General features: G+C 40.9%; 1 protein-coding gene and 1 long non-coding RNA gene across 5 annotated transcripts in view; one reads left to right on the plus strand and one right to left on the minus strand.

The window, feature by feature from the left end:
- Window positions 1-23498, minus strand: part of LOC118238674 — a 134939-nt gene that overhangs the window by 53877 nt on the left and 57564 nt on the right. For 2 of the 3 annotated variants that reach the window (XR_004769572.1, XR_004769571.1), the window contains exons 2-4: window positions 18757-18883; window positions 18292-18400; window positions 17936-17991 (exon numbers count right to left, since the gene is read on the minus strand). This is a non-coding gene — a long non-coding RNA (uncharacterized LOC118238674). The remainder of the gene's footprint in view (window positions 1-17935; window positions 17992-18291; window positions 18401-18756; window positions 18884-23498) is intronic. The other variant, XR_004769573.1, reaches the window with a different exon arrangement.
- The window catches only part of Npsr1 (neuropeptide S receptor 1), a 176300-nt gene that overhangs the window by 46102 nt on the left and 106700 nt on the right, over window positions 1-23498 (plus strand). The gene's annotated exons all lie outside the window — the stretch shown is intronic.

The following is a 23498-nucleotide window of genomic DNA, read 5'->3' on the forward strand; positions in this document are numbered from 1 at the left end:
AGACATCTCTGCAACCCCCACACACTTTTTAGTAACCCACCAAGTTATTGGGATGATAGGTAATTTACCCGTGCCTACACCCAAGAAGAAAAAGTATTCCCTTGCATCCAGCAGTCATTGACTGCCAATAGCCACTCAGCGAAAGGGTGGAGTCTCAACAGTTCCTCCCTTACCCAAGCTGGAATTTTGGTGGGTGTGGTCTTGTGCAGCCCTTGTGAAGGTAACCACAGCCTCTGTGAGTGCATGAGCACATTGGCCATGTCATGTGCAGAAAATAGCACTTCATAGCACTCTTCCCTTTTCCCCAGCTCTTAGCTTGAAAAACAATTCACATACACAAAAATAAGAATACAAGTAATGTTTTGTAAATACAAACCAGCCAAAAGAGGGTGAGCAATGGACATCTTACAGATAACTGTGTCAGAGTCAGCCACTGTCACTTGTGTTGTTGGATGAGATTGAGAGGCAGCTATGAGTTGGACTCTTACAGGAAGAAGCTGGGCTTGAGGTAGTAGAGAAAAGGACTTCCATTCTATAGGAATGGTCAGTGTACTATACTTTATATGATGCTTTTCCCCTGGCTCAAAGTTGGAGCTTCGACAAAAGTTAAGGAATCTGTCACCATGTTCTGGATGCTTGGGATTGATGACTTCAGTAGAGTTGCTATTCTCTTCTGGTTTCTATGGGCAACAGTCTGCTTCCTAGGCTGGTGGCTATAGATTAGTGGCCAGGTATATGTTTCTTGTAGTCTGACTTGTTATTACTCATATACATATATGCATACATATATTATGAATATGCAAATGTACAAAGTATACAATTTACTTAGTCTCTCAGTGTATTCTTAGTACTTAATTGTATTTGAATTTGTTTTCTTGGTTGCCAAGTGTCTTAGGGTTTTTATTGCTATTATAAAACATCATGAACAAAAAACAAGTTGGGGAAAAAAGAGTTGAATACACTTCAATATTCCTGTTCATCACTGAAGGAATTCAGGATGGGAACTCAGACAAGGCAGGAACCTGGAGACAGAAGCTGATGCAGAGGCCATGGAGGGGTACGTTTACTGGTTTGCTCTTATAGAATCCAGGACCAGCAGCCAAGAGATGGGACCACTCACAATGGATTGTATCCTCCATTATCAATCACTAATTAAGAAATGCCCTATAGTATCTTATGGAGGCAACTTCTCAGTTGAGCTTCCTTTCTTTCCAATGACTCTAGTTTGTGTATTAAGTTGACATAAAAGTATCGAGCAGTAATTCTTTTAATACTGAGAATTTTTCATCATATATCCAGTTTGCCTATAATTTTTATACTTAATCATGTTTCATAGATTTCTTATGTTTTCTTCACATTGTGAAGCTTTTTTGTTTGTTTGTTTAGTTTCTTTAATTGGCAAGTTGCATGTGATCTGTCTCCCAGTTTGGCAATTCTTCCTTCTATATGACTGAGTCTGTTGTTAAAACTGCCTGTCAGATTTTATTTTTCATTTTGTTCTTCAGTTCTCAGATTACCACTAATATTTTCCTCATGATTTATATTTCTTTTTTTTAATTGCTCATGTTTTTATTATTTCCTAATTGTATTTAATTATCTAGCTATGTATGTTTTGCATTTCACTTAGTTTTTAAAAATGATTATTATGAATTTATCTATAGACTTCTTTTATCTTCATGAAGTTTGTGGGAATTTTATATGTCTTTTAGTGACATATACTTGTGTAACAAAGTCATTGCCTATATGTTGGAAGGAGCAAGCCCCTCTTTTAATCTTCACAGTTAAACTATTTTCCCAGTCAGTCTCTGAGTTGAGGGGATCACCTCTTGGATCATCATCGAGTGGGGTTTGATCCAGTAACATGGTCTGTGCTGAATTAACAGAGGTAACCACAGTTGGTAGGCCTATGACCTCAGGTAAAATGAGTAGAGCCTCTGGCTGCTTGGTTTATTGATTTATCTCCAGGACTTTGTTCTGTTGGGCTGGCACAAATATGGTATCAACTTGAGGAGACAGAGGACCTCTCCTTGGGTGCACAGGTAGCTGTGGTTTTCAAGGTCTCCAGGAAGACTTCATTGTATTCCTCAATGGGCCTCTAGTCATTGCCCTCGCCAATGGCTAAAATGGGCCGAAACTAAAGCATGGCTATTTCAAGTCCCCCAGAGATGGAGACCTCTAGGACTTCATATGGGGTCATGGATAGGCTTGTCTCCTGGTGGGTTCTTGCATGGGTAGGCCTATACTCAGACTTCAGGGAAGAATGTATGGGGAAAATGATAGGACCATCTCAAGATCCACCATGAGTATGAGATCAGAGTATCTACATCCATGAACTCTAATTGATGTACCACACCTCTGAAACCCAGGTGAGCAGACTATTCTCAATCTAATAATGGAAGGGGTCAAATACAAAACCCAAGGACCCTGAAGCATGCACTGAGCTACAGAGGTTGTCTATCCTGCTGAGGGTACTCAAATATAGGTACATCTCCCAAAGGAACTTTTTGTGGACAGAATTGCTCCCAGATAGCAAGGAAAGGTTGAAATCAAGTCTCAAAGTTAAACTATAATTTCCCACAATAATGATCTCAGCAAACAAAAACTGGCATCAGTAGAAGAGTCCCGATGATTTCCTATGTGGATAAGATGCTCACATATGACAGCTGCTCTCTATCTATAGCCATGAGTAAGGGACTACTTAGAAGCTTCTACAGCCACAGCAGTCACACTTTTCTGTATATATTCCACAGGTGTTCCATGCATGGTACAGTAGCAAGACAGGATTGGTGCCTAGAGAAAGCCACTTCCGGTTTGCTGTGGAATAGATGCTGGGACTCTCACCATGTTGACAGAAGTGGATAGGTCCCTTTGTGATTCTGTGTAGACAGAGCTAATCAGACACCATGGCTGAACAGGGTGGAAGTTATAGGGCTTTTCCGGGGGGGGGGTCTACTGCAGAGAAGGAAGTTCAACAGCAGACAGCCCTGTATGTCAATGGGATGGAGTACTTGACCCTGTTGTGATCCCTTGAAAAATGGTTCGGACAGTAGACCCAAGATTCAATGATGCTAGAGGCAAGTCTGTTGGTGAATACAGCGGTTTCTAGGTCTAAACACATGTGAATGTGACTCTGAAATTTTAAAACGGCCCTCCTATGTCATGGGATACACTAGGATTCATCATATGCAATCAAGGGCTCCCAAAATAGCAGTTCAGTTTTTGTATAGCTGAAAAACCTTGCATTTATGAGGAAAACTGAAATGGCTGACCCCTATTCTGCCATCTTGTAACATCACTTCTACTTATCTTGTTTCCTAAGTATTTTAAAATTGCTTTGCCTGTGACAAGTTTCAAAACATTCATTTTTTATGTTTTCTAGTCTTTTTTTTAATGCCAGCTTCTTGGCAATTCCCTTTTCACAAGTTATCTAATGTCTTATTATCCTGTCATTTACCTCCTATTCTATAAGCCAGGGTACTCTCCAAATATAAAGGAATGCAAAACAGATGTTGCCTAAAATTTAAATATGTTCCCTCAACTAAAATTTTCTGGAATACATATTTTTTGTCTGACAAGTCTGTGTTCTTTTCTACATACTTAATGCTAGAAAATCTATCATATAAGAACTTATTTGTTCCACAAAATTTTTAATTGTCTACATCTGAATACATGTGCAAACCGTTGATCTAGATACTCCTTGGAGTGCTTACATAGTACACTGTCATCTTCTACCTAGAGAGAGGTGGTTATGTTCATAATGATAGCAAATTTTCCTCAAGCAGAAAAAAATTATCATCCTATCATTCTGGGAATGCTTTAACCAAAAGGAACAAATTCTTCTCCCAATAAAACATTTTCTTCTTTAGAAGTATTTCACCTCTTTTTTTTTCTTGGCTCTGTTTTAGTATTAGCACACTGTGTGCCTCTTGAAAAGCCCTTTGCTAGAAAGCCTTTGCCTTCTCCTCTCTAAAATGGAGACACTATCTCTACCATCTTTAGAGGGTAGAAAGCCACTTTGCTAGTCTAAGAAACTTAGGCTTCTGAATTGCAAAATTTGAGCTGTAAAAGTTTAAGCTAATTTTTTCATTTTCACAAGTCTGCTAAAGTGACAACCTCTTGCTGCAAGGAGTGGAGGCCATCTTCATGAATTAACTTTCTCACACAATAATAGAAATATGTGATTTCTGATACAAGTAGAGGGAATATGGATGAGTGAAGGAAACATTAAGAGTGACTTCTGCCTTTCTGTTGTTCTATTGCTTCACTCAGTTTTCCAAGTTGCACTGTAATTCCACAATTTACCCATTCATTCTTTCCTTAGCTGAGTCATTTAATAAATCCCACTAAGCACCTACTATGATGAATGATTCTAGTAGCTGAAGGTCCATGTTTGATGTTGTCCTGGTTCAGAAAAGAAAACGGACCATTTTGTTTTTCTCATAGAAGTTTTGTGGTAGAATGGGCTTTGGGCTTGGTTCACTATGACAATTTAGCCATGTAAGGAAGCAGAGAGGAGCCTCATCCTGAGCTTTGCTCAGTTTCCTGGCAGAAAATGCCATGTAAGTTTGTTGGAGCCCCTATTATAACAAAAACATAGACTGAATGGGTAAAAAGCTCAAGTTTTTCTTACAGTCCTGGAGGATGGAAGTTCAAAATGGAGTTGTTGGTAGAGTCCAGTTCACCTGTGGCCTCGCTGTGCTGTGTAGCTGCTGTCCTCTCCCATCTGAATCTCTTTGGCTTGCCCCCTGTGCATGTGTGTCCTATCTACTCTTCGTATACAGACATCAATATTGTGGGACTTGCGCTGGCCCACTATGGCCTTTTCAATTTAATTATCTCTGTAATTATCCATAGTTCAGTCATATTTGAGGTCAAAGGAGGACCCCAACACACATTTTGGAGAGACACAATTCAGTCCCTAAGGGGTTCTTATTAATAACTGCTGGACAACTCTTGTCCATATGCACAGAAAAATGTATGGCTTCCAGAAGCTGTCTCAGAACAGGAAGGAGCTCTGTCTAGCACTGTTTGCCAAGTGCTGTATGTGCTTCACTGACCTCACTTGTGTTGCATGTTCATAATTACACCAATCAATGTAAATAAAGCATGAGGTTACATGGAGGCTGCAGCCAAGGGACGGCTCTGAGGGCCAACTTTTCTCACAACACAGGCAATTTGCAGGGATCATGAGTGTTAAAATCAGAAGTTTACGTGTTTAACAAAATTGGCAGGGAGATAATAGGAATGTGTTATGAGTTCTAAGAGGGAACATGTAGAGTTGTTACCATTAACAGCTTGTGGTCAGAAGAAAGGAAAATGCAATTGTCCACAGGGCTTCAGTACTGCGGCCACTGGACACTCAGGGCCTGAATTCAAGAACTGAACAGAGAACTTCCAAGAGATTGAAGCCTCTTGAACATCATGAATATTTTTTAATTCATATATATGTGCATGTCTCTGCTTGTCATTATGTGTGCCTCATATGTATAGTGCTATCAGAGGCCAAAATAGGGCATCAAATTCCCTGGAACAAGATTTATATGTGGTTGACATCCTTCAACTGTAGGTGCTTGGAGCCAAACCAAGGTCTTCTACAAGAGCACAAGTACTTTTAACCTTTGAACCATATCTCCAACTCCCATCACTTGAGGCTCTTCAAAGGTTAAAACATTCTAGCACAGTCAAAAAAAGGTTCACACATATTAAGTTATAAACTTTTCCTATTCCATTCAGCTCAGGGTAACTTACAGGGATCAAATAAACTTGGACTGTGTTTATCTCATCTGTGCTCCTGCAAGTTGGTGAGTGGTGAGCAGGCTAACCTGGGTGTTCACAGACTTACTCCTTCCGTCCTGTACCAGGCTTGTGAGGTAAATGCTTCCAGGTTCAGGTAAGGTTAATGAGATAGAAAGACAAAACCGACTGTCAAGCACTCCCAGCTGGTCAGTAGCTTTGGCATGCACTATCTAATTTGTTCATGCTAAAGGGCACAAGGAACCAGGGATGCAAGCAGTCACTTTCCCCTAAAGAGATCAGTGTGACCAAGCATATTTTGGAGACACTGGTGAGAGTCTGGCAGTTTCCCTTCAACTCCCAAGTTCTCAAAGTTGTACATTTGGGATGCTAAGGAGAATAGCTTAATATGTAATATGCAGATGCAATTTCATGCTCTGCAATTGTGCCCTTGGCTTAACAGCTAGTGATTCCATTCCAATGAATGCTGCCAACCACTTGTAGCGTAGAGAATTATAGTCTCTTCTTATCTTTTAATAATAAGCATTTTATAAATTCCATTGGCTCTTAATTCAACTCTCTTTGACTTACTGTCTCTAAGGCTATGGAAGTGTGGCTACTGGCATGTAGACAAATGCCGGGCATGATCTATGATCAGCCTTTCCCTCCACACTGATCTCACTGGAACCTCCTTAATCCCTTAGGTTTTTCTACAGTTTGGTCATGGTTTCAAAAGTAAATGATTCAACAGGCATATTTACAATGTGTTCATGTAACAGACATTTAAGCCAAACTGATCAATAATAATACTGGGTAATATACCCAACTACTTGTCTAGCATATCCAAAATTTATTTTCTGGAAGAAGTACTATAATATATTGATTTCTGATCTGAACACACTCACATAATTTACTAAAACCTATACTCTTCTTCAGACACAGTTTTTCCCAACTTAAATGAATTGCACTTCACTGTGCAATTTCTGAGGATAAACACAAAGCACAGATATGTTGGCATATGTAACTTTGATGCAAGTCACACCAATTCTTTCTTAGATGACATCTGCACTATAGGTCTTCCTGTTTCTGTGTTTTCCCTTTATAAAGCCTGACCCAGGATAGAAAACTCTGATCCACAAGCCAATCAAACCATACGTTTGTTTTTATGCATAAAGTTTTATTGGAACACAGTCAGCCTCATTTTTGTATGTGTTGTCTATAGCTGTTTTTGTATTAACCTGGCCAAAGTTCATTATATGTGGCATAGTATTTTAATTTGGGACTGAAATGTCCCTATAGGCTCACATGTTGAACACTTGATAGTGATAGTGGGGGCTGGGCATTATAAAAACCTTTGTTGTAGGACTCACAGCTGGTAGAAATGGATCATTAAACCTGGGTTTAATGAATTATTGCACTCTTCACCTGGATGCTATGATCCTCCAATATATGAATAAGCCAAGTCACATACTTCTTCTGCCAATGACTGATCTGATCTATTCCCACTGCTGTGCCTACCCCATAATGGTGGACTGATGTACTTCAAAACAGAAGCAAAATAAAAATCATTGCTCCCATAAGTTATTTCTATAAGATGTTTTGTCACAGTGATGAGAAAAGTAACACAGAAAATCAGTACCAATAAGTTCATTAGTACAAAAAGGCTGTAGCTCATAGGTCTTGGGGACATGTATGTAGGAGGAATGTGGAATCTTGGAGCTGGTGGCTTGACAAGTCCTAAAATTATGTAAGCAGAGCTTTACAGGTCATTGTGAAGGACATTCCGAGGATCAGAATGCAGATGCAAATATGAACAGTCAAGGCTCTACTTACAAGGGCCATAAAGAAATGAGACTATTGGGACTTGGTCTGCAAGCCATTTATGTTACTTTCTAGCAAAGACTCAAGCTATATCATATTCATATTCTGAAATTTTAGGTTGAGCTAAGTTAAAAAGTAATAGAATGGTTACTTTAACAAAAGAAATTTCAAAACAGCATAATATTGAGTCTGTGACACATGGTTATTATTCACTGTTCTTAGTCAGATTTACAGTGTGAATTTAAGGTGGTAAGTAGACTAGAACAGATATGGAATGGGATACCCTGGTCACTCATAATCACCTAGGGAAATGTTTTCCCAGGTTCAGTCATAGGCCACTCAGATACCACAGTAGATGTAGTATACGTTTCGAGATGGATGTAGAACTTGGCATCATCCATGACATACTGGTTTAGTAAGCAGAATGCAAAACTTATTAGGTGATAGAGGGTAGTGCCAAGGCTCCAGAAAACATCCGGTGAGGTCATTGAACATGTAGCAGGGATGTCCCTGTGAAGATTCACTGATGACCCCATGTGTAAAGCTGTGAAGATAAAGTCTAAAATACACTGGAGATCCAGGATGTTTGGAAATCCCATGAATGCAGAACATCCACCAATGAAAGCTTCAGGTAGTGAGTAGTGAAGGCCCCAGAGAGAGGTCATGCATGACTCTGGCAACATGGTTGTAGGGTTGGGGCTATCCAAGCTTGTTGGAGCTCATAGGATGATGTCACAAGTTCCAGAAGCCAGACATGGAGTTGTAAGATTGAATGTTTGCTCTAGTGGGTTTACTTAATGTGTATGGGGACTTTGCTTGTGTTTATGTCTGTATATCATGTGTATCTCTGACACCTGCTGAGAGCAGAGAAGGGTTTCAGATCTCCTGGACCTAGAATTGCAGACTATTGTGAGCCTCTATGTGGATGCTGGGAATTAAATCTTGGTCCTCTGGAAGAACATCTCTCTATCCCAGGCCTTGATACAAGTGGAATATGATAGAATGTTATCATTTGACTCTGATATGTCCACAACAGGAACATATATGTGAACAATTAGTTCCCAATGATTGATGCCATTGAGGAGGTTGTAGAATATCTGGTGTGGAAGGCATTTTCTGCAGGAATGGGTCATTTGGTTGAGAGTGTAAGGATTATAGTCCACCACCCCACCACCCCACCATCCACCCCCTGCTACTTGCCCAAGCTCTCTGGTTCCTCATCTGGCAACCTGGGAGAACCAGCTGCATGCTTCTGCTGCTACTGACTGAAAAACAGCTGTCACTACGCCTTCCTTGCCATGATGAACCCATGCCCCCTAGCACTGAACCAGAATAAAACTTCCATTCATTAAGTTGCTTATGCTAAATATTTTGTTACATCAATAAGAAAAGTAACTAATAGAAAGAATGTGCATGATTTGAAAGAAGCTAAAATATTGACTTTCTGACCATTTCAAGAAAAGGTTTGCTCAACTCCAAACTATTCTCTATTTATCAACCAGAAAGATGCTTTTCAAATGAAAAGCAAACCAAGTTATGCTCCTGTATGTACCTCCAACAGCTCTGCATGCTGCACAGAATAAAATTTGGAAGGCTTCCCAAAGCTTCAAAGCTATAGGATCTAGATTTGCCTTCACGTCTCTTTCATGTCTACCACACTACCCACTCTGCTCCACCCAAGGGATCCCTTGTTATTTTTCATCAAGCCAGGCATATTTCTGACTCAGAACTTCTGCATATGCAATTATTTCTGTCCAAAGAAGTACATTCCACTAGATAATCTTCCTGGCTTCCTTTCTTAATCTCCTTCAAAGCTTTGCTCAAATATAATTTTTATGGAACATGTAATGGTCAATCTAATTAGTAAAATCTGTGAGTCCAAGACCTCAATATTCACAACTTTCTTGTGTCTTTCTTTCTCTTCTTTCCTACAATATCCACCAAACTTTATTCTGTTCTGATTAATTTACTTATGGAATTCATAGTTGTCTACCATGTGAACAATAAAGCATGGATTTTGTTTTGTTCTACCAACATTGAATAGTAGATACCCAATAAATATTTCTTGATTAAATGAATAAACAAAAGAAGGGGTAAAATGAATATAGATTTACTCATAAATCATATCTACTAAGCACTATAGGAGAATATTTTAAAAATAAAAAGGGACATGTATATCAATAATTTATTATTATCTATATGGTTAAAAATAATTTAAGAACACTGGGTCAGAATATAATCAATGATGATATTAATGACACAACAATGTATGCAGCAAATTGGAATAGGGTAGCAGTGCAATATAGAATTATCTGGAAAATCTTCTTGAAACAATATGAACCATTCCCAGACAGATGGAGAAAACAACAGAGAGCAAAGGGGAGGATTTCATAGGGGCCTATGTGGAAGGCATGTGGTAAAGGAAGCTCAACAAATTACCACTCAGCCCTAACACAGCAGTCCAGTTGAAAGCTGTGGTCTTTCTTTATCAATTAAGCAGTCAATCAATCAGGATCTTGTTCTAACTTTCTCAAAATGTCTCTGCTGAAAAGTTGAATTGCATGAAATACCATGGAAGCCTCTGGAAAATACTTAGGAAGATATTTTGGGAGGAGAGCAGGTAAGGGCATAACTGTAGCATGTGGTGATATTTTGTGTATTATCTAATAAAGCTTGCCTGAAGATCAGAATGAAAAACTAGCCACAGCCATAGAGGACAGGCAGTGGTGGCACACACCTTTAATCCCAGCAGGCACACTATTTAGCCATAGAAGCTCAACAGTGGTGGTGCACACCTTTAACCCCAGCACTAGAGAGGAATGTAAAACAGGAGCTCGGATGGATGGATGGATGGATGGATGGATGGATGGATGGATGGAATACTGTGATGAGATCTGGAATAACCTGGGATATGGGCCTTTAGGCATATCTGTTGGCATATCATGATTAGGGAAATTGAGATGGGAAGATCTATCTAAGATCAGTGGCACCATTCCCTGGGCTATGATTATGGACTATATAAAAAGGAGAAAGTGAGCTTAGTGTGCAAGCATTCATTCCTTTTCTCTGGGTCTTTTTTTAGTTTAAAAGAAGCAAAAGCATTTATTTTAACTAAAATATAATTATACCATTTACCCCTTCCATTCTTCCCTTCTAACCCTTCCTCTCCCACCACTGGTTCTTGATTGTGTGTATGTCCTCAGTATCTGTCCTGACCTGCAGGACATCAACCTGAGGCAGGAGAGTCAGGGATAGGGAATGGGGACAAGAGACACAGAAAGAACGACCACAAGACAGGATTCTGATCAAGTGGCAAACTTTACTTTTCTCAGGCTAACTTATATAGTCAGGATATGGGGAGGGGCAGAATGGGTTGTTTGTGCACCAGGTGTTAGTATAGGCAGGATATTAGGAAGCCGCAAAGAGGATGTTTGGCAGGCTAAAGCGTTCATAAGTAAGAGGTCCAGGAAGGGTTGCCTAGGAGACTGAGCCTGTGGGTGGAGGACTGGGTCAAGTTGTTTCTTTTCTTAAGCTAAGGTTCTAAGGAGCTGCTATGTAAAGGTTAACTATGTGGCCTGCCAAGCATGGCCTAGGATCTCATGCCAAGAAGCCCTGAGATTTGGCTCCCAACAAGTATCCTTCTGCCTTGATTGCCTCACCCTGGTAGACTGTATCTTGAACTGTGAGGTAAAATATACCCTTTATCTTTTAAGTTTCCTTTGCCAGAGAATCTTACTTTAGCAATAGAAAGGAAGCCAATGTTTCTGTTTATGAATAAAAAAATATCAATACAGACAACAATGTATGTATTATTGAAAGTGACTAACAATCTATGGTGCTTTCTAGTAAGTAGGTATAATTGATGGGATTAAATGTCTGCCACAAATCAAGAAAGAGAAGTACATTAAATCAGGTTACTCACATAATATTTTTCCTTCAAATACATCACCAGTTGTCATAATGGCTATACATTCATTAAATTGATCAAAATTTAGGGAGCATCTACTATTGCCAATCCTTTGCTAAATGTTAGGCATGTGTATCCACCCACCTTGTGAAACATAAGCCTGGCAAAGACTGCAGAGATTCAATAGCCTAGACAAGGATGTAATGAGGGGCTCAGAGAGTCATCAACTTTTCTTCCTCTGATTCTGCCTGGGATGATGAACCACATCCAATGGTCTCTTAATTATCTTATACAGACTATTAGAAACCCATGAGAGTTTGTGGGGGTGTGATATACATTATATTATATTGGTAAATTGCTACATGCTTAAGTTTACTTAAGTAAGAAAGGTAAGCCATTTTGTCTTAGAAGCAAAAGGCCAACATGTTTATTTCAAGTGTCTTCCAAAACTCCCTGTCTTGGGGGATTAATATAAGTAGCTGAGGGTTAAAAACATAACACCCTTGAGCAAAGCAAGGTTAATCATCTCCATCATGAGATGCTTTTTATTCTTGAAAAGCTAGGTTAATCATCTCCATCTAGTATGCTTTTTACTCTTGGTATGTAAATGCCACCAGTGGAAACACAAACAAAGAACGTCATGGAAACAATGCTTTGCAACCTAGAAGTCTCCCAGTCAGGGACTCCATCGTGACTATTCTGTCAGGATTTAGTAGTTGTTTCCAAGTGATGGTGCAAGTGCTCAGTTTGATGATGCCATTTCAGTTTGCGCTCCCAGTCCAAAGACACCATCATTTCTTCTGACTAATGTAGGTTGATAATTTGTATTTCCTGTGTACTTTCTATCTGCTGCTTGCTAATTTTTTTCTTTCACATTTATCACATGTCTGATAAATGTATTCATTCAAAGCCAGGGTATGGCTATAGTAGATCATTTCTCATAGAGAACAGAGAGTAGACCTAGACTTGTTGAAATGGAACCTATCCTCAGGCCCTGGCAAAATGATGGCAGGAAAGTCACTCAAGTCTTCAGGCAACAGATGGCACATGTCAGAGTCTCTGCTCTTTCTGCACTGGTTCCCAGAAAGCAGATGACTTTCTGGTACTTCCAAATACTCTTGAACTGTACAGAAACTGCAGGTGGTTACCTTTGGGGTGGTGCATCAGATGATCTGGAACACTGGCAGTTAACACTTCAAGTACTTGCATCTATGAACTCGGACAACAGTTCACCAGTTGTCTCTGCCTGAGTTATCCCTGGTCTCTACTTCCCTGTATCCAGAGCCTTTCCTACTCTTTTACAGGAATGTCTACAGAGCTAGTTTCCAATTCCACATATTCTGTAGGTTTCTAGGGGAGTGATTGTTAATGGTTCTTTGTTGTATGTTATTGACATCTTATGTATATGATTCCCTTCCTATGTTGCTATAATGTACAGAAGGGAGAGAAAGTGGAGGAAGTGGGGAGGACACACTGTTTTTATTATCTGTCTCTAGAGACAGCGATTGGTGACTGGACTTCCCTTTGAAGTTTCTAGATTGATTTGTAAAGAATAAGGCAATCCAAAGTTTGGAATAATGTCCTTCACTCAAACAAGGAAGGCAGCCTGACTCAAGTGTGAGGTTCTAATTTGTGAACTACTGCATTCCAACAGTGCTCCTAGATGCAGCAGAGAAAGGGGTGATCATGGAAACAGTCATTTGCTCAGAGGCATCTGTGAAGTGGGGAGAATAAATCAAAGTTGCAAACTGAAATGGCATAAGAAAAAAGGAAAGATCGGGAGGAAAAATCAATAAAATAAGTGCTAAGAGGGTTTCACAGACACCAAAATTACATTCTGATAAAAAAAATTTCAGAAAGGTATTTCTCAAAGAGATAGACCACAAGTGATGGATAATGTTCACAAAAAGATAAATGGGGAGGCCATTCTGGTGTTCTCCGAAAAATGTCTCATAGGTTTTCTTGGGGTTCCAAAAGAATAGATTCATTAATACAGTCATATATCTTCTAATGATGGGTATGGTTCTGAGAGATACATCATTAGTCATCTCATCTGAGCATCTTAGCATGCACTGAACAACTAAGATAGCACCAATCACTTCCTATGGATTCACTGTGATCCACATACTTGCACAAACACATACTCACACAGAAACTTACACACACACACACACACACACACACACACACACACACACATTCATACAAGATACACACATACAAACATATACATACACACATGTACATGCACACACAAACACATACACACAAACACATATCTAAATATACACATGCACTAACATATACACATACACATATATAAAATGGACACATATATACACAGAACACATATGTACACACACCTGTATGTTCAATATCAACACTAAAAATTCTAATTTACTTAATAAAACCTCAGTATTTCTTCAGTGCTCCCAACTCAACTTTCTTTTTTTTATTTTTCCCAATTTTTTAAAAAATTTAAGTTAAAAACAAGATTATTTTACATGTCAATCACAGGTCCCTCTTCCTCTGCTCCTCCCCTGCCTCTCAACTAACACCCTACCTCCCATACCCTTTCTGCTTCCCAGGGAGGGTGAGGCCATCCATAGGGGGTCTTCAGAGTCTGTCATATCCTTTGGCATAGGGCCTGGGCCCACCCCCTTGTGTCTAGGCTCATGGAGTATCCCTCCATATTGAATGGACTCCCCAAGTCCATTCCTATGCTAGGGATAAATACTGATCCACTACAAGAGGCCCCATAGATTTCCGAGACCTCCTCACTGAAATCCATGTTCATGGGGTCTGGGTCAGTCCTATATTGGTTTCCCAGCTATCAGTCTAGGAACCATGAGCTCCCCCTTGTTCAGGTCATCTGTTTCTGTGGGTTTCACCAGCCTGATCTTGACCCCTTTGCTCATCACTCCTTCTCCACAACTGGATTTCAGTTCAGTTCAGTGTTTAGCTGTGGGTGTCTGCTTCTACTTCTACCAGCTGCTGGATGGTATATAAGGTAGCCATCAATCTCATTATCAGGGGAGAGCATTTAAGGTACCCTCTCCACTGTTGCTTATATTGTTATTTGGTGTCATCCTTGTAGATCTCTGGTCATTTCCCTAGTGCCTGATTTCTCTTTAAACCTATAATGGCTCCCTCTATTATGGTATCTCTTTTCTTGCTCTCCTCTATTCTTCCCCAGACTAAACTTTTCTGCTCTCCCTTGACCTCCTCTTCCCTCCTCTTCTCCCCTTCACATTCTCCTAGCTTCCCCTCCCATCCCCTAGTGCTCCCAATTTGCTCAAGAGATCTTGTCTCTTTCCCCTTCCCCAGGGGACCATATATGTCTCTCTTAGGGTCCTCCTTGTTTCCTAGCTTCTCTGGTGGTGTGGACTGTAGTCTGGTAATCCTTTGTTCTATGTCTAGAATCCATATGTGAGTGAGTATCTTCCATGCTTGTCTTTTTGTGACTGGGTTACCTTGCTCAGAATGGTTAACTGAAGAATGGATTCAGAAAATATGGTACATTTCTACAATGGAGTACTACTCAGCAGAAGAAAACAATGGAATCTTGAAATTCACAGGCAAATGGACCAACTCAACTTTCTTAAGCATCAGGGCTGATAAACAATGAGATGATGCATATGGGTAACACACGATGTGCATACGGTGCCTATGGTAGCACAGGGTCTGTGTGAGTTTAGCTTTCCTTCTCTGTCACAGTCCTTTGAGCTCAGACTTCTTGAGGCCATATGCTCCCCATGTCTCAGCTAGCTGGAAATAATGACTAAGACCCCACCACACAGCCCTCCTAATGCCCACTGCTCACTAGAATTTGCAGGGAATTTGCCAAGGGCACTGGGATCTAACCTGTACAGCTGGCTCAGTCACAATCCCCGAGGGAGGGCAGAGCCTGGGCATCAGCATTTTTCCAACAGCCACCACATAGACTGCTCTCCATTTCATCACCTTAGTTCCAGTTGATTTGTATTTCTTCATGCAGTTCAGTTTTCACAATTTATTTGTTTTCATTTCTTCTATTTAAAAATCCCTTCATTGTTTCCATTCTTTGTTACCATCTCTCTCTGCCCTTGGCACAGAGCAGAAGTCTAATGTATGGTATTAAGTAAAACTCACTGAATCATCTGACTACAGATGCTAGACTGAAGCCTTACAAAGGCCTGCTCAGCTTTTCTATACGCTAGGTTTTGTTTCCTGTTGTTGTGTCTTTGCATCATTTATTCACACTGTAACCAAAATGTTCTTCTCAGACTCCAAGTACATTTAGTGAAGTAGGTGATAATATAATTGGTATGCAGTTAGCTCTAATAGTATGGTGACTTCAGTGTACACAGAATGACAGTGACAGCCTATAAAATGCTCTGGTGATTGACAAAGTTAAGGACGTTTTCCTTGGAATGGGCTAAGGCAGACTACGGGGGCATCGGGGCTGCTTTAAACAATGGTATGGACAACCTAAGAAGAGACATGTTTAAGCTCAAGATCCAATGCCCCACATGTGGATTCTGGGGCTAGAGTTAATTACTCCTGAGAAAATTCTTTTATTTGTCTCTCAATGAGCTCAAGCAACCATCTCACTAAGGTCGATGATTTCCTTCTTTTCATAATTGTTTTTCTTCATTTACTTTTCCTGGTAGCCTTATGTTCATCTGCGTGTCTGTCAAAAGGCTGTATTTCAATACACTGACTCCCATGCCAAATGATAGAGCTTGCTTTCCATCTGCTAGTTTTATTAAAATCTAAACAGGAGAAAAAATACCTCTCTGTATATTATCTGGTGATTCATGTGAACCGCCTGTCCCCAGAAGTTGCTGTCTGGGGTGTTAAGGTGGTGAGTGGTGGGGCTTTGAGGACATCTCTGATGATTGGTAATAAGCATCACAGCCAGGGTTTAATGGCCATAATAAACACACCAGCCTCCATACTGAACAGAAATTCAATTGTCAGATCCACCCTGTTGCCAACATAGACTACAACTGTGAATTTAGTAATCTTAGGTTTCTGAATGATTCTGCATCTTTTAAAATCCACTAACATATTCATGATTTTGCTAGCATAGTCCTATCATATCGGGGAAATGCCCTCAAAATATCCTAGACAGAAGATGGTAAATTCAAGATAAAATGCTAGACTGAGCAGTCTCCAGGATTCCTCCTTTGGAGCTTGTTTTAGACCAAGTCTAAATTAGAAATTTAAAAAATGAATAATTTGCACAAGTAGGGAGAAAAATTTCTTCACATCAGATATGGAGAATGGGCTGTAAACGGGGCAGAGATAGCTGCTGAAGCTCTGTACCACATAATAAGGGAGCACATGCAAGAGTTAAAGATGAGGGATTCCCTCCTTCACAGGGAATCGGAGGTTGCTGGTCAATCGCTTAATTAGATTCTCAGATAAACCAGCACACTCTGTAACTAGGAAATAGGAAATCTCCCCATTGTCCAGGAAGCTGGCCATCATTATTCTGGGTAACTCAAGAACCGGGACCAAAATTAAATGGTCCACCACATACAGGCCACTAGAGTAGCTGCAAGAGTCACTGGATGCATTCAGGGAATGTTAAAATTCTCTAGTTCCAGGCATTATTGCAACGACATATTCCCCATGCTTGTGGCTGGTTTTGTTGCCTCTTGTGCTTCTGAGAGTCAAAATTTTAAAAAAGACCTGACATAATTGCCCATCTTTGTCCAGTGATACTGGGAGCTTAGCAAAGACAGCCAGATACACCCCTTAAGCCCTCTTGATTGGTTCTTTCTACAGCTTCCTTGCTGGGTGGATATGTGTTCTAAGCATACCAAGTAGATGCTGCAAGCAGTCCTGTGACCCAGGCTGTGAAATTTTTGAGGTGTCTTTTCTGCTTCACTCCATTGGTCAAGTATAGCTCCATCAGTAGCCAAGATTAAGAAAAAGGAAGCCACAATGAGACAGAATAAACATGAAGTGTGGCTCACAACAAGCAACTATACTGCTGGAATTTAAGCAGTGTGTCCTTACTTAGCTATGGTTATGAAAATCTAGGTGAGCATATTAGAACATGTGTTAATAACAAGTCAAACCAATGGTGGCACTCTTCAGAAAGGGCCATAAAAGTACTCCACAGAACAGTTGTTCTCAAGCATCCTAACTCAGCAACCTTTAGTACAGTTCCTCATGTGGTGGGACCCCAAGCGATAAAATTATTCTCATTTCTACTTCATAACTATAATTTTTCTGCTGTGATGAATCATAATGTAAATATCTGATATGCAACCCTTGTGAAAGGTTGTTTGACCCCCAAAGGGGTCACAAACCACAGGTTGAGATCTACTGCCATTAAAGGACCTGACAGCACACAGCAGAGCACCCACAAGACTCCCTGAGTTACCAAAGGTAAGAGTCATCTGGAAGATGAACTTGAGAGAAGGAATATCATTATCACAGCTGGGCTGTGAGCTCCAAGCTGATCCTTCCAAGTCTTACCTGGTGAGATCCTCAGGATTATCCATTCCAGGCTCTGCCTACAGTTAATGACAAACCTAAGGAATGAAATAGATCAAGTTTCAGGCTTGATCTGCATAGGCAGGTCTCCCTGTACCTCCAGGCATGCATTGAGGAGTGAAATGGACACTAGGAGCCCAGTGGAGGAAGATTATTGTTACTTCAAATGCAGGAGACCATCATGCACACCTATGAGAAACTGTGCCAGGCTCCCAACCTTCCTTCTCTGCCCAGCAGAATAGAAGCTTTACCCTGCCCTGCCCCCCTGCTGTTACTATTTAAAGGAAGATGTGTACTCAGAATAACACAAATGACATGCAATATTGTGCTCCCTCTACCTGCAGGAAGATCAGCCAAGGATGTCTGGTGGAGGGAAGTGTATAATGGATCCTGGCTGTCAGAGCAGGTATTCTGTGTGTGGCAGGCCCTCCTCTGTCTGGCTGATGCCTTAGAATAGAGCACAGATATCGTCTCTGAATTTGGACAGCTTGAGAGCCATCAGATAAAGAATGAACACCAGGAAAGCATGTAAAAGGCAATGCTAACCCAACTGAGCACCCTCTTGAAGTTTGCAGATGGTAATATGGTTCCAGAAACTTCACCCGAAGAAATCTTTTCACAGCCAGTCAGGCCCAAGTGGGTCATAAAGTAGCCCAGGCATAAAAAACATCTAAGAGAGTTAGAGAATCCTGGCAGCATATATCATAAAGCCTAGTCACGGACTAATGGCAGTTAGAACTTGCTTGCTATGGTAGACACCATAAACGTCACCTCTGGTATATTCCAAAATATAGGATACTTACATTGTAGCCAAGAGACATCCAGATTTTAGGGTCACCATGTGGGAAGGCTTTCTCTGGTGGAAGCACCCCAGAAGAGAAGCTCCTGGTTCACTATGGAGGGCTTTTGTTGATATAACCCTGGGGTACCCTGCCGTGAAAAGAAAACCGAGTGAGGGCAAAATCAGCATGAGTGCAATTGTGCCCATTAAATTCAAAGACAGAAGAGTAAGTAACCTTGGTGATGGCCTGGTGGAATTCTCCAGATTGGAAATGTACAGACTTGATCACAGAGACTCTGCTTCATCTACATTGGACAGACAGCCTGTGCCTGTGTGCCCACTAGGTGCAGAGCACACTAGAGGTGACAGTTTCTACTCCATGGTGGACAGCCTTGTGACTTGGCCCAAAAGATAACCATGACGGAGGCACTGGCATCCACCCACTGACAGTTGCATGGCTAAAACCCAATGAAATGAGGGAAACATTATGGGCCCTCATGGATCCATAGGTGGTACCACTCATTTCTACTCTAGCTTTTGCCTAGGAAGAAGGGGGAGGAGGAAGAGGAAGGAGGAGGAAGAGGAGGAGGAAGAGGAGGAGGGGGAGGAGAAGGAGGAGGAGGAAGAGGATGAGGAGGAAATTCCAGAGACTTTCTAGGTTCTGATCCTGCCTCTCCTGGTTTCTGTTAAAAGACATTGCAAATGAATTACTTAATTCTTTCTGCTTCAGCTACCTCATCTATGAAGAAAGCGATTACTTTTTCATGAGGACAAAATACTAAGTCATAAAGAAAGGTACTTACCACTATGTCAGCCTTATAACTCCTAGAGAAGTTAGAATGTTGTAATTTCCCAGGACACCTCTGCCTTCACCTCTGCTCCTTGCAAATGCCTAAAAGAGGCAATTCTATCCCTTTCCACACTATGCATATACTGGGATCCCCACTCTTGGCCTAGAGTACCCAGTTTAAGGACCACATGGTGTGTTCTGTGTCTGGATAATCCAAGTCTTATTTGGCAATCTCTTGGCTTACTCTGCATGGGCATTAAAGTGTCAGAGGCAGCTTTTACTCTGAATTTCACAGCTGTTGCCCTGGGAACAAGTCTTCTCTTAGGGGTAAAGAACTCCAGTGTCCCATCCTTGACATGCTTAGTTTCCAGGACACATTCTCTCTCCTGTCACCTTGCCACTGTTAGGAATCCTAGCTGACAGGGCACATCTATTTGGCTCAGATTCAGAACTTCCAGGATGAGGACATGCAGCAAGTGTTCCCAGTTGCACACATTTCACTATGAGTGATTTCTCAGATTCTGTTCCTGAAGGAAGGTTAGATGAAGGAGACATATCAGTAAGGATGAGGACTTGGTCTTCTGAGGGTGGGTTTGGAAAGTAAAGGATCCAAATGAGGACCCCCTAAGATCCAGAAAGTTTATGAACAAGGCACAGAACTCCACCTGCTGCTGTTCCCACTGTCCATACCCCCCAAAGAGACAAACCCCAAAGTCCAGCAGGCATCCCAGCATCCCACTTGTTTAGAAAAATCACAGTGTGACTCGGCAGTAGAAATGGGGTAACAGTCAGCGACAGACCCTGACCTGGCAGACAGGAGTGCCAGTACTGAGACATCTTTTTAGGACATCTGTCTTACCCAGGAAATTGTGTGTATCAATTGCAGACACTGCCTTTCCATTCATTATCAGAACAAAGACTTCTCTGGCCCAGTAAGATTGTCAAATAATATAGAGGACCTCTGAAGGGCTCGCCAATATTCACAGATTTTATCACTTTAAAATAAAAATTAAGAGTAGCAGGTGAGGTAATGTATGCCTAACACTCAGTGGATTGAGAATGCTGAATCAGAGACTTGAGGCTAGCCTGGGCTACATAATGAGAACCTGTCATAAAAATAATAAAATTAAAATATTTGTAGTAATTATGAGCACATATTAAATTATAAGATAATGTTAAAATAAACGAAGTGTAAAAACTAGTTTTTTTCAATAAAACAGCAAAACATTTCTTCAATAACTTACTCTTGCCAACACTCCAGTGACCACGTTGTACCTCTTGGCTGTGCTGTCACTATATGGTATATACACAGCTCCACTGCACACATGAAAGTTATAGCTTAGGGTCACTATGAAATACTACAGACATTTTAGACTGTGGTAGTTTGAATGAGAATATCCCTTTTAGGCTCACCTATTTGATCATTTGGTCACCAGCTGGCAATACCTTGTGATGGGGGATGTCCTTCTGCATGCTGTAAATATATGTTTCTCTTATTGGTTAACGAATATAGCTGTTTCGGCCAATGGACAGTAGCTAGGCAGGGAGTATAGGCTGTAAGGAGAATTCTGGGAAAAGGAACTGAGAGAGTGGGTCTTGAGCAAAACACCATGTAGCCACTTGGAAGGGAGAATGCCTAGTCATTTTCCAGTAATCAAAGACCAAGTAGAAATACATAGATTAATAGAAATGGGTTAATAATTAAGAGAGAGCCAAATAAGCATTCCGAGTCATTGGCCAAGAAGGTTATAATTAATATAAGCCTCTGTATGTTTATTTGGAAGTAAACAGCTGTGGGACCAGGTGGGACTTTGTAGGAGGGTTATGGACTCTTTAGTAGGTAGAGACTTGCTGGAAGAAGGAAATCACTGGGGCTGATGGTTTGTAGCCGGCCTCCACTTCCTGTTTTCTCCCTCTCTACTTCCTTGTGTATATGAAATATGGTCAGTCAGTTTTGCGATTATTATGGCAGCCTCACATTCCTGCTGTCAGGCCTTTCCTGCCATGACGGACTACATGCCCTCTGTAACTATAATCCAAAACAAACCTCTCTTCCTTAAACTGTTTTGTGTCATATTTTGTCACAGCAATAGAAAAGAAGCCAATACACACACCCACATATGCCATCTATGTCAAGGACAACAAATCACCCGGAATCACTTGAGACCCCTTTGCTAGAGAGCTGTGGGTGACTGGGCTCCATCACTGGCATCATCAGAAACTATTCTCATTATTATGAGAATGTGTGGACTTAAGACCAAGGAGTTTTAAATTTGGCAGAATGATTAGAATAGAACAAGATAGCTAGGGGACTCTGCTGAACCTCCATGTTTCTGGTCTGTGATCCAGAGGAGAAGCATCTGAGGCCCAGGAAATACAGAGTGGAAGATACTAGGATCTAGCACCCAACCTCTGCACAGATGACATACATTTAAGCTCTTCTTGTCTGTAGAATGGAGCTGAGATCTGAACACCTCACATAGCCTTGCTCACATCACACGTAAGAATGCAAAACTCAAGTTACATCCACAAAATATCTAGTGGGCACAAAGGACAGAGTACTGACTTGAACAAAACTCTCAGAGCCTATTTTTACCAATCCAGCCTGCTAAATGAGAAGGTGTTCAATGTCAGGGCCTGGAGAGGGGGACAAGGATGGGACTTGCTTGCTCTATATGTAACTTGGTTTGGGGGCTCTGATACTATGAAAGAAGATGAACCATCTGCAAGAGCGATTGACTGATTAGGACTTCAATGATGTGGGTGAGTTGAAATGTTGCAGGTCCACAGCCTGCAATTTATCATGGACCATCCTTAGCCCTTAAATAGTGATTTCTTGCCCACCTTTCTGCTGCTAGTCTATCACTAGCAGGTAAAAATCTTCAGAATATGTTTACAAAATCCTAGTTTCCACCAACCAAAAGGCTAAGGACACCATCACATAGCTCCTGAGGCCTATAGCACATGCTTCTCTGCATTTGCTGTACCACCTTCTTAAAACTTCCATGAACATACTTTAAAAGTGACTTGATCTGTTACCATAAATGCTTCATGAAATTGCTTCCACGTTGAAACATAATATTGGAATTATCTAAACCTATGTTCCTAGGCCACTGCCACTCACATTTGGCTCCAGAATAAACTGTCTGTTATTCCCCCTTAAGGGTGCTTGTGGTTTTTTGTGCTGACAATACTATGTTCCCCAAAGATTCATTTTCTGGAAGTTTACACCACAGTGTAATGGCAATAGTAGGTAATATGATTATTAAGAGATATGGTATCATGGAAGATGGAAGAAATGAACCCCCCCCACGTGAAATGAATAATATTTGTCTCATAGAATGGCTTAGGGCTTTCAGAAGTGGATCTAATGTTACAAGAGCACATTGTCAAAGAGTAAGCCTGGCCCTTCCCTAGGTTTTTCCTCTCTTGTCATGTGACCTCTTCCTCTTTGTCCTGCCACATGTGTTCCCACAATGCAAGGCCATTCTTCCATGTTGTGACGCAACATAAGGCCATTGCCAGATGAGGTAGCATGGTCTTACCTCTAGAAATTTGAGCTACAACAAGATTCCTTTCTTAGCAAACCACACAGACTCAGGTATTTTGTTACACTGACACAAACTAAAACACGATGTCAGGAATGAGCAATGAATACCTACTAGCTGTCTGTGCAATATATATAAGCCAAGGACAGAATAGTAATCTGTCTGCTGTCAGAGAGTCCCTAGGATGGCCAACACTCTCAGCACACATGCATACATGCATGTGCATATGTGTATGCTATATACCTCAAGAAGTAGGGGTGGGAAGGGAGCTTCTTCCTCTCTTTTCCATCAGAAGCTAATGATGACAGAGTAATTTTTTACCAGTGTCTCCTTTCTTGTATGTTAGAAGGCAGAAGGGTAATATGCTAGATTGTTCAGGGCTTTAGAAACATAGCAAGTGACATAGAAAAGATCCCTTTTAAGAAA

The sequence above is a fragment of the Cricetulus griseus genome, chromosome 4 (genome assembly GCF_003668045.3).
Source record: "Cricetulus griseus strain 17A/GY chromosome 4, alternate assembly CriGri-PICRH-1.0, whole genome shotgun sequence".
Taxonomy (NCBI): domain Eukaryota; kingdom Metazoa; phylum Chordata; class Mammalia; order Rodentia; family Cricetidae; genus Cricetulus; species Cricetulus griseus.